Genomic DNA, 13,441 nt, shown 5'->3' with positions numbered 1-13,441 from the left:
TCACTGTCGAAATAGCTGGTGTCCTCCTCAGACTCTAGATGAGGATGAACTCTCGGCCTTCTGTCGAAGTAAACCATTCCAGTCCAATCCCGAGAAAAACGAGTGCTGCTTCACTTCAAACGCTCCACCTGTTTTTAAGAACGAACAGAAGTACATTTAGAAACAAACTGTTTGCTCGGATAAACGCACAATCCTGGTACAACAAGGTGTTTGTTGAAAAACTGGTTTAAACCCTCTTTCTTCTTTCTTTTCGCAGAACTATCATGACATGACAGAATGTTCAACAAGAGTATCTCATGCAGTTAAAAAGTAAACACAGGGACTGGGGTTGTAAATTGTGGCTGTGTACCTGTGCCCAGTCGCACTAGAGGGTTGGTTTGCAGCAGGTCAGAAATCAGGCTTTGAGCTTCACCAGGCAGCGCCTCGTCTCCCACGGGCCACTCAATATCATCTACGCAAACACACACACATTTCAGCGAAGCCTCGTGAGAAATACGGAGCCCTTAAAAGGTTCCCGAGCAAGAATGTGTTTGTTTTCGCGCTCATCAACGCCGCTGCTGCTAACATTAGCTCAGGCGTTGCTTAAAAGCGCTGATGCGATCGGGATCGGCACTAACCTGTGATCACCTGACCAAACAGCTCTTCTGGCGTGTCTCCGAAGAACGGCACACAGCCCACTAGGAATTCGTAGAGGATGATGCCCATGGCCCACCAATCCACTGGTTTCCCATAGCCCTGCCTGAGTATGACCTCCGGGGCGATGTACTCCGGTGTGCCACACACCTGAGACAGAGAGACCCGTCCCGTTTACACCCGCTGAACCCATCGCTAGACGACAGGCCCGTTGGTTCTTACCTGTTTGTCCAGGAACTCCCTGGCGTCCTTCTCAATGTGTCCCTCGTACAGGTTAGTGGTCAGACTCATGAGACCCATCTTTGACAGGCCAAAATCCGTCAGCTTAATGTGGCCCATCGACGTGATCAACAGACTGTGAAGAAGAACCACGAGTCATGAGCGTTATCACGTTAACTCTTGGAAAATAGACGACAACATCAGATCATTTGTTTTACACCTTGTAATAGACAGCAACGGCCAGTTTCCCGAAGTAAAAATTCCATTATTTTCTCCATAAGGGAGACATTTGTTAAGACAGACCTATTGTGAATTATGAGTTGGCTAATAGTTGGAAAAAATGCTTTTGTTGGATCCATTAGCCTGCATTATTTCAGCCTGTTAAAATATTCATAATTAACAGCAGAATTCATGCAATCTGCTGAAAAGTAAATATGCTAAAGTGTATTTGAAATCATGTTTATATATATACTACAAATACATATTTATGTGTTAAAAATACCTCGCAGTTGTACTTTTAGTACACTACACTGTCACATTTAAAGTCTGCAACTGGAATGAATGCAAATTTGCAAAAAAAAAAAAAAAATTAGTTTTTACATAATCAATATCTTAAAATCAGAACATTTATAATTATCTGTTGTTAATTCAATTATGTCATTTAATATGCAGTCTCTCGTTCACTTATTAAGGCTAAAAGTACTCAGGTCTTATATTTTTGTCTGAAGTTTTTGGCCAAAACCAAAGTTTGTAATATTGTTGTTCACCTTGATGCTTGTATAAGAAAAATAAACCAATGCGTGAAACATCTTTATGCTTTTGTAATTTTTTTCCATACTGTACTAAACTTCGTAGTCGTTTTGAAATGCACTTTATAAATTTAGTCGCTATACTGGCTCGTCTTTCGCTTTTCTACTTGACAGATGTCGTCCAGTCCACCAGGAGGCTTTGACTTACTTGTCTGGCTTCAGGTCTCGGTGTACGATGCCGTAATTATGAATGTACTCCAGCGCTAAAACCGTTTCGGCAAAGTACATCCGGGCCATTTCCACAGGAAGGGCTCCGATATTTTTCAGCAGGGTTGCACAGTCGCCACCTAAACGGAAAAAAAGCTGTCTGTGAAATGACTAAAATCTGGGACTGAATCGCTGAGCGTGCCTCGCGCCTTACCCTCCACGTACTCCATGACCATACACAGGTGACGGCGAGTCTCGAAAGAGCAGAACATGCTGACCACGAAGGGGTTCTCGGCGAAGGTCAGGATGTCCCGCTCCACGAACGCCTGCTGGATCTGGTTCCTGAGGATCAGGTTTTGTTTGTTGATCTTCTTCATGGCGAAGCGCTGCCGGGTTTCTCTGTGTCTGACTAAATACACAGCCCTGCGATCGAAACGAGAGCGAGAGATCCGGTTTATCCGCGTTCACGAGTAGGTTTTGAGTAATCGAGAGCAATTTGAGCCATATTCTCACCCATACGCTCCGTTGCTGATGAGTTTGATAGTCTGGAAGTCTGATTCACAGGGCGGTTTGATGGCTTTGAGCTTCCCCTGAGAGAAAGACGGATAAAAGATAAATCGACTGGAGTATAATTTCACTCCCCATGCCGTTTCATTTCCACCGCTTTTATCCCGCTGCAGTTTGTGCTGCGAGAGTTTGTTTGGTCCTTCATTAAAACTAAGTTTCCATGTTAAAGAGCGAGAAAATTGCAGGCTTACGTAACGCACCCTGTTCTGTTTTTTTCATCCGCTTTCTCTGTTAAACGACTAGCAGGTAAGAGTGGTCGATTTTTCTTTTGGTCATTACGAAACAATTTGCGCTTGATTATGCGAACACACTCACTTCAGCAGAGTCGTCCGTCTCTGGCGTGTGGGGTCCCTCGCTGTCGTAACTCTCCAGATTCACCATGTCTGCACGCAAGGACGGTGTTTGGTTAATACATTTTACCATGCAATAAACATGCACTGCCACTGCGGGAAAAAAATACATTCATGTGTTGTTTGAGATGCTTGACAACTTTCTAGTGCATTTAATAGCCAAATAAAACAAAATATATATATATATTATATATATATATATATATATATATATATATATATATATATATATATATATATATTAATAACATTAAAATGTACTACTGTTCAAAATCTTTTGGTCGGTAAGATGTTAAACTTTTGAAGTCTTTTACAGGCTGCATTTATTTGATCAAAAATACAAAAACGGTAAAATATTGAAACATTAAAATAACTGTTTTCTATTTCAGTACATTTTAAAATCACATTTATCTCTGTGATGCAAAGCTGAATTTTCAGCAGTCTTTAGTGTCACACCATTCTGATATGCTACCCAAAAAGCATTTCACGTTATTATACGATTTAACGTAAACTGTGATACACTTTATGAGTATTCTTTTACGAATACAAAGGTCAAAAGAACAGCATTTATTTGAAACAGAAATCTTTTGTAACATTATTTTGAAACATATTTACCATCACTTTGCTAAATATCTTCCTTGACCCCAAACGAATATGTGCCCCAAACTTTAACAGTTCATCACTCTCAACAAATGTAATCTAACATTCATAAATAATTAGCCATCTGCCTGTCTATGAGCGGTTCAGTGGCATATTGCCTAACGGAGACTAAAAACAACACCTCCAGTCGCCACAGCAACCAACCATTCTTGAGAGAAAAATGAAGCATCACTGATCTAAATAAAGACTGGGATATAAATAAACATCACTGAAATAAAGCTCTAAAGCGGCAATTAAAACAGCACTTTCTTTGTCAGACTCTCTCTGAGTTCAATAAACCGCCAGTACAGAAAATAACATCTTCAACACATCTGGGATTTAACTTAATTTCATCTCATCTCGTGCAGACAGAAAATGATGTGAGGGGACTGAAACGAGTCTTTGCAATTTCATGAGTGAAATCTGTTTTTCCCAGCGATGCAGATTCCCAGCATCCCTCTAAAGCTGGATCAGGATTTAAAACTGCATCCAGACAAACCATGTCTGAATCTGACTAATCTCATTAGGACACAATCAGACTTGATAAACACAACAATAAAAATGATCCGTACTGTACTCACTGAATGCGAAGTAATTAATTAGGTTCGATGTTCAATTAAAGTATATTTTTTACATTTTAAATTGAAGCGTGTGATACCTTTGCTACTACGTCACTAAAATAAGGAATAAAATTACAAAAATGTTCTGAAACTATTTGACATTTTAATATTTTATGTTTTTAGTACACTTAATAATTGTCAAATCAAATTAAATATAATAATAATAACACACTACTGTTCAAATATTTGTTGTGTGTGTGTGTGTGTGTGTGTGTGTGTGTGTGTGTGTGTGTGTGTGTGTGTGTGTGTGTGTGTGTGTGTCTGTGTGTGTGTGTGTGTGTGTGTGTGTGTGTGTGTGTGTGTGTGTGTGTGTGTGTGTGTGTGTGTGTGTGTGTGTGTGTGTGTGTGTGTGTGTGTGTGTGTGTGTGTGTGTGTGTGTGTGTGTGTGTGTGTGTGTGTGTGTGTGTGTGTGTGTCTGTGTGTGTGTGTGTGTGTGTGTGTGTGTGTGTGTGTGTGTGTGTGTGTGTGTGTGTGTGTGTGTGGGGGGTGTCAAGATTTTTAATGTGTTTGAAAATAGTCTCTTCTTCTCATAAAAAGGATTGCATTAGCTTTATCATAAATACAGTAAAAATTAAAAAAATATTATTACAATTAAAAGTAACCATTGTCTATTTATATATATTTTAAAGTGAAATTTATCGCTGCGATCAAACGTGAATTTTTTGCATTCGATGTCGCGTGATCCTTCAGAAATCAATCTAATATACTGCTTTGATTCACTAAACTGAATCGCAAAAAGCAATGATTGTTTTTCAACCTCTACCTGGTCAGTCAATGGCCTAAACTCAACGATATTGGTTGAGCCAGTGAGCCATTAGCATTGGTTGGCTGAAACAAACCTTGAGTCACATTGTTTATAAGGTGGAAATGTCTCCGTATGTATCTGTGAATTAAGAGGAAACACGCTCTTCAGCAGCATTTTGCGCGTGAAAGTGTTTCGTTGTGCAGTGCGAGAGAGTAAGTGTATGTTTTAATAAAAAGCCCCGTTGCTCAGAGCGAGCTGCTGTTTGCCAGGTTCACAGCGGTGCTTACACACATTTCCCGCGTTCCTGGCAGAAGCACAAACTTCCCACCTGAACCCGCTCCATAATCTCCACCGTGTCTCTCAGCATGACCTACATTTCCCTCCCTCTCTCTCTCTCCGGCTTCCTCTACGCTCTCTCCCTCCAGAGACAAAGGCTCTGGCCGTGTGAGGATGTTCAGTCGTGCTCGTCTCTCTCTCACCTTCCAGAGGGTCTCTGGTCAGGCCGAGCTGGCTGATGATGTATCGCGGGATGTCTGCTTTCATTAGCTGGCCCTCTTTAGCGTGGTCTTCTGCTGCCTCCAGGAGGTGGTAGAACTCTTCAGGGTTAAACTCCTGAAAAAAAAAAACAAGCAAGCAATATTGTTTTTCGCCCGGTCGCTGCTTTCTTCTGTCAAACACAAGTCTGTTTAAAACTTTAGGGTTTGCTGAATTTTATGCTTTGCATTTGTTGGATCAAAACGGTAAAACTGTTAAATATAATTCAAATTTAAAGTAGCTGTTTTCTACTTGAATGTAATTTAAATTGCAATTTATTTCTGCTTAATTTTCAGCACCGTTACTCCAGTCTGCGGTGTCACATGATCCTTCAGCAATCATGAAAATATGCTGACACGCTGTTTAAGAAATGTTTATCCTTATTATAAATCTTGTGCTGCTTCATATTTTTCTGTAAACTGTCTATTTAGGTATTGAAATAAAATAAAATAAAGGTAGCACTTTACAATAAGGTTCCATTTGTTTAAATGAACTATGAAACAATGAAAAATACTTAAATATTAATAAATAAGTAATTAATGAATCTTAAGATTCCACCCGTTACTAATACATTACTCAAAAAAAATGATATCTCAATATTTAATATACCTGAGTTAACCTAAGCTAAAATTAACCGTTAACTATATACCATTAATGATATACTATTGCTCATTGTTAGCTGATGCTAGTTATTGCTCATCGGTAGCTGCTACATGTATCTTTAATGTATTGTTTCGTTAGCTCTGCATCGAGGCAGCCTGAGGCTTATGGAGATGCACATCCCTAATGTTCTTCCAAAATAAAAGCCAACTCGGTATTGCTTGTCCACATATGTCTGGTGATCCATATTATTTGTTTATCCGCTGATCCGTGTTTCCAGTCGTTGCACTGCCGGACACATTTTCAGGGGTCTTTTGTGTTTGATAATACCAGTCGAGGGGTTTGTTACACTCAAGCCTTTCGGCACACTGTACTTTCTTCTCCTGACCCCCGGTGACCCCATCAGCCAGTTGCCGTGGCAACCGCACAACGTAGGCTGAAGAAGCGGCCAAGCCCAGCAACCGGCAGATCAAGTGTGTGTGTGTGTGTGTGTGTTTGGAGACTCTCACCAGACATTCGAGCAGTCGGGCAGGACGGGAGATGATGATGAAGAGTTTCTTCACCAGCTCTGTGATGAAGGTCAGCTCCGAGCTCTCCGATCGCTCATACGCCTGACAGATAACGCAAGATCATTCAGTGAGAACTACAAAGCAAAGGATTAATATTTCAGTAATTCTTCGTTCTTTTAGAGACGCTTTTGACCTCTGAAGTCTCAAGATGTTTGATTTACATATCTAAGAACGCTTGAAATGACTTCTGTAGACAAATAGAAATCTCAAAGCTCAAAGAAAACATGTAGAGTGTAAGGGGCTCCAAATTAAATGATGAAATAAATAATACAAAATATTTGCATACATCTTTAAATATATAATTAAATCATTCACAGTAAAGAAAAAACTTAAAAATAATTATTCATACTAAACAAATGAGCAAATGTCTATTTTATTTTTATTTTAGCATTAATAAGCATTATTTTGTCGGTAACGCTGTACAATGAGGTGTCATTTGTAAACATTAGTTAATGCATTAACTAACATTAACAAATAATATATTTATTACAGTATTTATTCAGCTTTGTTATCATTAGCTCATAAAAATGTACTATTCACTAAAACAACTATTTATTGGTATTTCATGCCAGCTTACAGTGCATTAACTAATGTTAACATACATTAGCGCTGAAATTAACATTACGAGAGATTAATAAATGCTGCAGAAGTATTGTTCATTATTAGCTCATTAACTAATGAACCTTATTGTAAAGTGTTACCTTTTTGTCTATCATCACCTTTGGATTGAGTACATTTCAATGTTATGAAATAAAAGTTTAAAAGTACATAACAAGTGACATTTAATTGTTTCATTTGCAGGGTTCCAGTTGTTTTTTTATATATTTAATTATTTACATAAATAATAAAAAAAGTCCCTACTTAAAACTGAAATTCAAGTGATTTTTGCTATGTCTGATGATGAGGAATTAAAAATGATAGATTTTAAGTATACTTTGATTTATATTAATATTTTAATATTTAAGTATTTAACTGAAAAATACAAAAATCTGAAAGTTACGCATAAAAAAACAAAAAAACAAAAAGTCACCAGAGACGCAATGAAAAAACAATGTATCATAAATCATCCTTTAACTAGATATTCATTAGGTGCTTTCTTTTGAGCAAACGAACAGCACTGAGCTAAAGAAATATTACGCATCCAATAAAACAATCGGATAATCCAGTCAAGTGAAGTGAGTGTAGCTCGTATCCAGCCCACACATATTGCTCACTTCGTGCAGCAGCTTCTCCAGGTTTTCCTGCAGCTCGTAGAAGTAGACGGTGGTGATGAGGCCTTCGCGAGATTTGGTCAGGCAGTTCCGGGACAGCTCTGCGATCTGGTGATGGATGAAGCTGAGGACCCCGTCGGCCAGCGGCAGCACGTTCTCCGGCGAGTACGACCCGATGAACTCGCCAAGCGCTCCTCCATCTGAGCCGTGGCCTGAAGGTCAAGCACAGCATAAGCTCCATACACACCAGTCCATTAACACTAGTCAACGTTTTCAGTGATGATATTACATCAGACCTAATTAAAGTGTTTGTTTGCTAACCTTGGGGAAGCGCTCCTTATAAACGTGGTTCATCATAACGATCTCATTGTCGTAACAGGAAGGTGACCGCCCCGGGCTGCACAGAGAAGCAAAGAGGGGGCCGTTAAAAGTGAGATTTAGCGTGATTTAACCGGTCGAGCTGTGTTTCGCGTGCGCGATCGCACCTCAGGCTCATGCAGCGCCGCGACGGCGGTGACCTCCGGCCGTCGTCGTCGGTGATGCTCTCGGTGCTGCCGAAGTGTTTGGACAGGAAGTGCAGCTCGTCCAGCGTGGGCTGAAACGGCAACTGATGCAGCCGCTCCTGAGACGAGCTGGAAGACTACGGGAATAAAGACGGCCGGGTGAGAAAGAAGATGTCTCACATGCTATTGCTATTGACAGATACTGTATATCTGATCAAAATGATGATACCCAAAACCTCTTGGTACATCGCACTTATTCAAATTTCTAACTTAAACAGAAATCTACTCTAAATAGCAGTGCCGTCAAACGATTCTTCGTGATTAATTGCATCCAGAATAAACGCTTCTGTTTGCATAATATATATGTGTGTGTCTGTGTAAATTTATTATGTATATGTAAATACACAAACACGCATTTTTTCTGAGAAATGTTTTAAGTTTATATATTAAATGTATTTATTCATAATTAGGGCTGTCAAAGGATTAATCGTAATTAATTGCATCCACACACAAAAAAAAAATGCAGCAAGTTAAAAACGTATTGAGGAAAAAATATACTTTTATTGATAAAAAACATTTAGAAAATCTGAACACCTGATAATAACAAATCGGTCAGTCGATCGGACATTAAATGATTAAATGCTGTGTTGATACTATTTTAGTATAATTAGTAAGGAATGTTCTAGTATTTCTTAATATTTTCAACAAGACTTTATTTTCATTTTCAGTTTAGTTAGAGCTTTAGTAATTTTGTTGTATTTTTTTATTATTAGGTTTTATAAATGTGTCTATATATTTATAGATTTTTTAGATTTTAGAACTTGAAATTAAACTTAGAATAACTAAAAAATAAGTGTAAATGTTTAATTGATTTTAATATTTCTTATATAAATAATAATTATATATATATATATATATATATATATATATATATATATATATATATATATATATATATATATACACACATTATTATCAACATAATATACAGTATATTAAGCATTTTAATGCATAATTTAATTATTTATTATTTATTATTTAAATCTTTGTATTTAATTTCACACGTTTTTATTTTAAAATGTGTTTAGTTTTAGCTAATGACAATAATCCTGGTGTTAATTCATAAAAAGATGAGGAAAAACACATTTTGTATGAAAATGCTAACATATTTGCCATGTTTTTTGTAAAGCCAAATCAAAATTTCGACTTTATAAAAACCTTCCATACAGGCCTACCCTACTTTGTCGCATATCTCCAAAATCATGTTTTTTTTGCCATGTCATTAAACATACAGCATGCTCGAATGTACAGAGCCAAAGCCATTTTACAGGTTTACAATGTCTACCTCCATTCATTTTGTGTGCGCTCCGCATGTCTTGTGCAGTAAATCCAGGATGGACTTATAAAAGAAGATTAGCGACCCAAATGAGTGGAGTGAATTGTAAATGAAACACACAGGCCCGGGGTAATGATTTTCACTCCTACTCGATGTTACCCGCTGTTAATGACCGAACGGGTTTGGCTTTAATCGCGAATATATGTCACTCTAGAGTCAATAAAAGGCCAAAAGCAACTTGAGTTTATGAGGGAAAAAAACCAGATGAACCCAAGAACACTTCCCGAGAGCCACCAGTTAAACCGTTGATTCTGCCGTGAAAAGCGTTTGATCGCTGAACGCTCAAACAATCGTCAAACGTTGGACGAACGCAAACTTCTTTTCTGCATTGGCATGAATGGAATAGAACAAGAAATGAAAGATAATATGTGTAAGGCTACAGCTGCTGTTTTTCCCTGGCTTTATTTGAATATCTTGGCCTTATTTAATACAATAAGTAGTTATAAAATGATAATAAATAAAAAATAAAACACAAATTAGGCCATTGGCGGTTATTATAAACAGCATACAAATGCTTTGCTTAACATTATATGTAGCCTAAAGAAGGCTTTACTTCACTCTTGTGCTAATATTCATGTAAAATCCTTCACAGGCGCAAAAAATGTGCACCGTACAATGATTTTACAGCGAGGGGAGCTTTTAACATAAACAGAGTTTGGTTGACTGTATTTTAGTTTTATTATGACTGGCTGAATAATGGCTAGAATAATGTTGTTTGTGCACGTGAATAAGGAGTCACCTGTGCGATCAGGTGAATTAAATCAAATAAAGACATAAATGAAAGAAATAAAATGCACGCTGCAGATGCACGACGCCTTATTTAATATATTCATGCATTTTATGGTGGAGGAGTATATCAGCGTATGCAATAATTGAGCTAGCATGCACCTTTAAGTGCCAGTTTACTCGAAATGTATTAAGTTTGTCCTGTACCGTTGAGCTGGGTGTATTGGTCCCATATCCAGAGGAGGGCAGAGAGGCCAGAGACCAGCGTCTGCCATCGGCCCTGCAGAGAGAGACAAACAACTTTCATAAACCCACTCTTGAGTGGAAAATTGAAATAATGAATGTTCTGTTTCAAGCAAACGCCTAAAGCTGAAGTTCTGCTAAATGTTTCATTGTCTATAATAAAATTAAAAGTATAAATGTAGGCATATTCAGTATGTAGATTAAATAAATTAACACCGAATACACTAATGCAAAGATGCATTGAACTGATTAAAAATGAAAGACATTTGAAAGATTTTAAATTAATGCAGGGTTTTTTTTTACTTTCTCTTGCATCTCGAAAAAGGCCATTTTTTGCTCAAATATATGAAGGAGCACGTTTTCTACATTAAAATTATTTCTGGAGGATCACGTGGCACTAAAGACTGGAGTAACGATCACATCTGATCACAGAAATAAATCACATTTCAAAACATATTTCAATAGAAAACAGTTCAAATTAAATTAAAAATATATTAAATATATTAAAATAAAATAATATTTCCCAACTTCACAGCATTTTTAATTAAATAAATGCAGCTTTGATGAGCAAAAATATATATATAAAAAAATCTTTGTTTATAAATGAAAGGTAAAGTGTGTCATTTCAGAGCCACTATCAGCGGCAAACAGAAACATTAGCTCAACCAATGGCGTGTGGTGGGGGCGGGGCCTTCTGAAACTCATTTGTTTGATGTTTCTCGTGTAAAACATTAAACGTGAGCCAGCAAAGTGCAGTTTTTACAACTCTTTGTGAGCAGAGTTTATAAGTCCGTTTCATGTGGCGGCATTCTTGTGCTGTTGCTAGGCAACCGTCGCATCTATTCACCGTTTAGCGTGCATACTTGTGTTAGCGTTCCCGGTGGGGTCGTTAAAACTGTCATCCCACCACATTAGAGGAGAGCGGAACCGGCGCGCTCACAAGCAAAGGTTCCTCGTAATGAAAAGAGCATCTCAGCGGGGACGACCCCGATGAGTCCGGCCCAGTTGTCGATGGTGCACGCGCACAAACTTTTGTCGTGATGTATCGCTGCTGCAGGCTGGATCGTGTCTTCTTCGTCAAGCACTATATTTTATGCCGCTGTGTTTGCTGCGAGCAGCTGCTCTGTGCTTTGGACAGGATTGATGACACATGCTGTGCAACCATTTCGCTGCACCAGATTTATACCGGCTAAATCCAATATTAGCCCTCGCAGGACAGGGGGAAAGAGAGCACAGATCAATCGTCTGTCTCTCGTCTTTCAAACAAACGGCTGTGTGACGGGCTGTCGTGCGCTGGGGAATGATGCTGTGTGTGTGTGTGTGTGTGTGTGTGTGAGAGAGAGAGTGTGTCAGCCGTCTGGAAAATATCCTTCCTGCTGCTGCTGCTCACAAACAGACCCATTTGACTTCCCCAAACCTCTGAACCAAAGAAAAAGCAACCTTGATCTTCACAATTAAGAACGTCTCTGACTTAAATGAGCCGTTTTTATGAAAGAAATTATTGTAATAAAATACTGTAATATTTCTATGACAAGAATGAATGAATAAACAACATTTACAAAATAAAAATATATGATATGATTAAGATTTTTAATATATGCATGCATAATTTTATTTGGGATCAGTAAGATTTCTTTCTTTTTTTATTATACGTTAATTCATCGAGAACAAATCAAATGAATCAAAATAAATAGTAATATTTATTTACTATTATAAGTAGTATTTATTTACTATTATAAGTAGCATTTATTTACTATTATAAGTAGTATTTACTACTTTTATAATAATAACAAGGCAACTATTTTTATGATAAAATTAAAAACAGCATGCACAAAAATGCATCTTTATTTAGAAAATTTTAATATAATACAAAATTTAGGTTTGATCACAGTAATCAATTGCATTTTGAAATATATTCAAATAGAAAGCAGATATTTTAAATAGCAATAATATTTCACATTTTTACTATTAAAATAATAGTATCCTTGGAGAACACAAAAGCAGAGAGTTTGGACAAAAAACGCAAAAGAAAAAAAATGGTTAAAAGCACTTGCGGGGAAAAAAGTCTGTATTGATTTTTAGCTTTGCTCTGGATGTTAAACGTGGTTGAGTCTTGAGATGGCTTTTGTTGTCGAACAGAATCGCTCTGTTTCAGTGAAACCAACATCGACTGGGGAAAATCTGCAGTTCCAGGCAAGCTTTGTTCACACAGTTTATTCCTCAGATCTGATCTTTAGGACTGGCTGTCCGCAACTGAAGAAATCTGATCTATTTGTGAGCGTGAGTTGCTGGAGAAAGCATGTCAGCAGTAGACAGAACTGGGATGTCTGGGATGATTTACCTTCTGGACGATGCAAAAGAGAAATGGGCCGGTGCGCTGGGGGAGAAGGTCCTGGGACTGTCCAGCGGACTGCTTCCTGTGGGACGGAGGCACAGAGAGAATTACACTGAAAAGCTCTCAGAGGAGCAGGTCACGTGATCAGACAGGAGCGCTCTGCTCACCGATGTGTCCCGGCAGAGGAGAGTGAGGCCGGGGAAGAGTGGGGGACGTACTGGTCAAGATCAGGCTCTTGCGGTTACTGGTGCGGCAGCTGGAAAACACACAAGGTTTTATTTATTACTTTTTTTAAATTACATAATTTAATGAGAAAAAAGGGCACTGGTCCATTTGTCATGTCCTGCGTATGCATTCTAAATGCATAAACGTAAATGCAAATATGTAACATATATATATATATATATATATATATATATATATATATATATATATATATATATATATATATATATATATATATATATATATATATATATATATATATATATATATATATATATATATATATATATATGTACACACACACATAATATATGTGTATATTAGTGTTGTCAAATGATTAATAGAGATTAATTGCATCCAAAATAAAAGT

The 13,441-nt window shown here is 37.6% G+C and overlaps 1 pseudogene; it reads right to left on the bottom strand.

Moving 5' to 3' along the window:
• Positions 1-13,441, bottom strand: part of LOC122348560 — a 50,900-nt pseudogene that overhangs the window by 5,831 nt on the left and 31,628 nt on the right.

The sequence above is a fragment of the Puntigrus tetrazona genome, chromosome 1, assembly GCF_018831695.1.
Source record: "Puntigrus tetrazona isolate hp1 chromosome 1, ASM1883169v1, whole genome shotgun sequence".
NCBI lineage: Eukaryota > Metazoa > Chordata > Actinopteri > Cypriniformes > Cyprinidae > Puntigrus > Puntigrus tetrazona.
The sequence above is the reverse complement of the archived record's forward strand: the minus strand, read 5'-3'. Positions and strand labels throughout refer to the sequence as shown.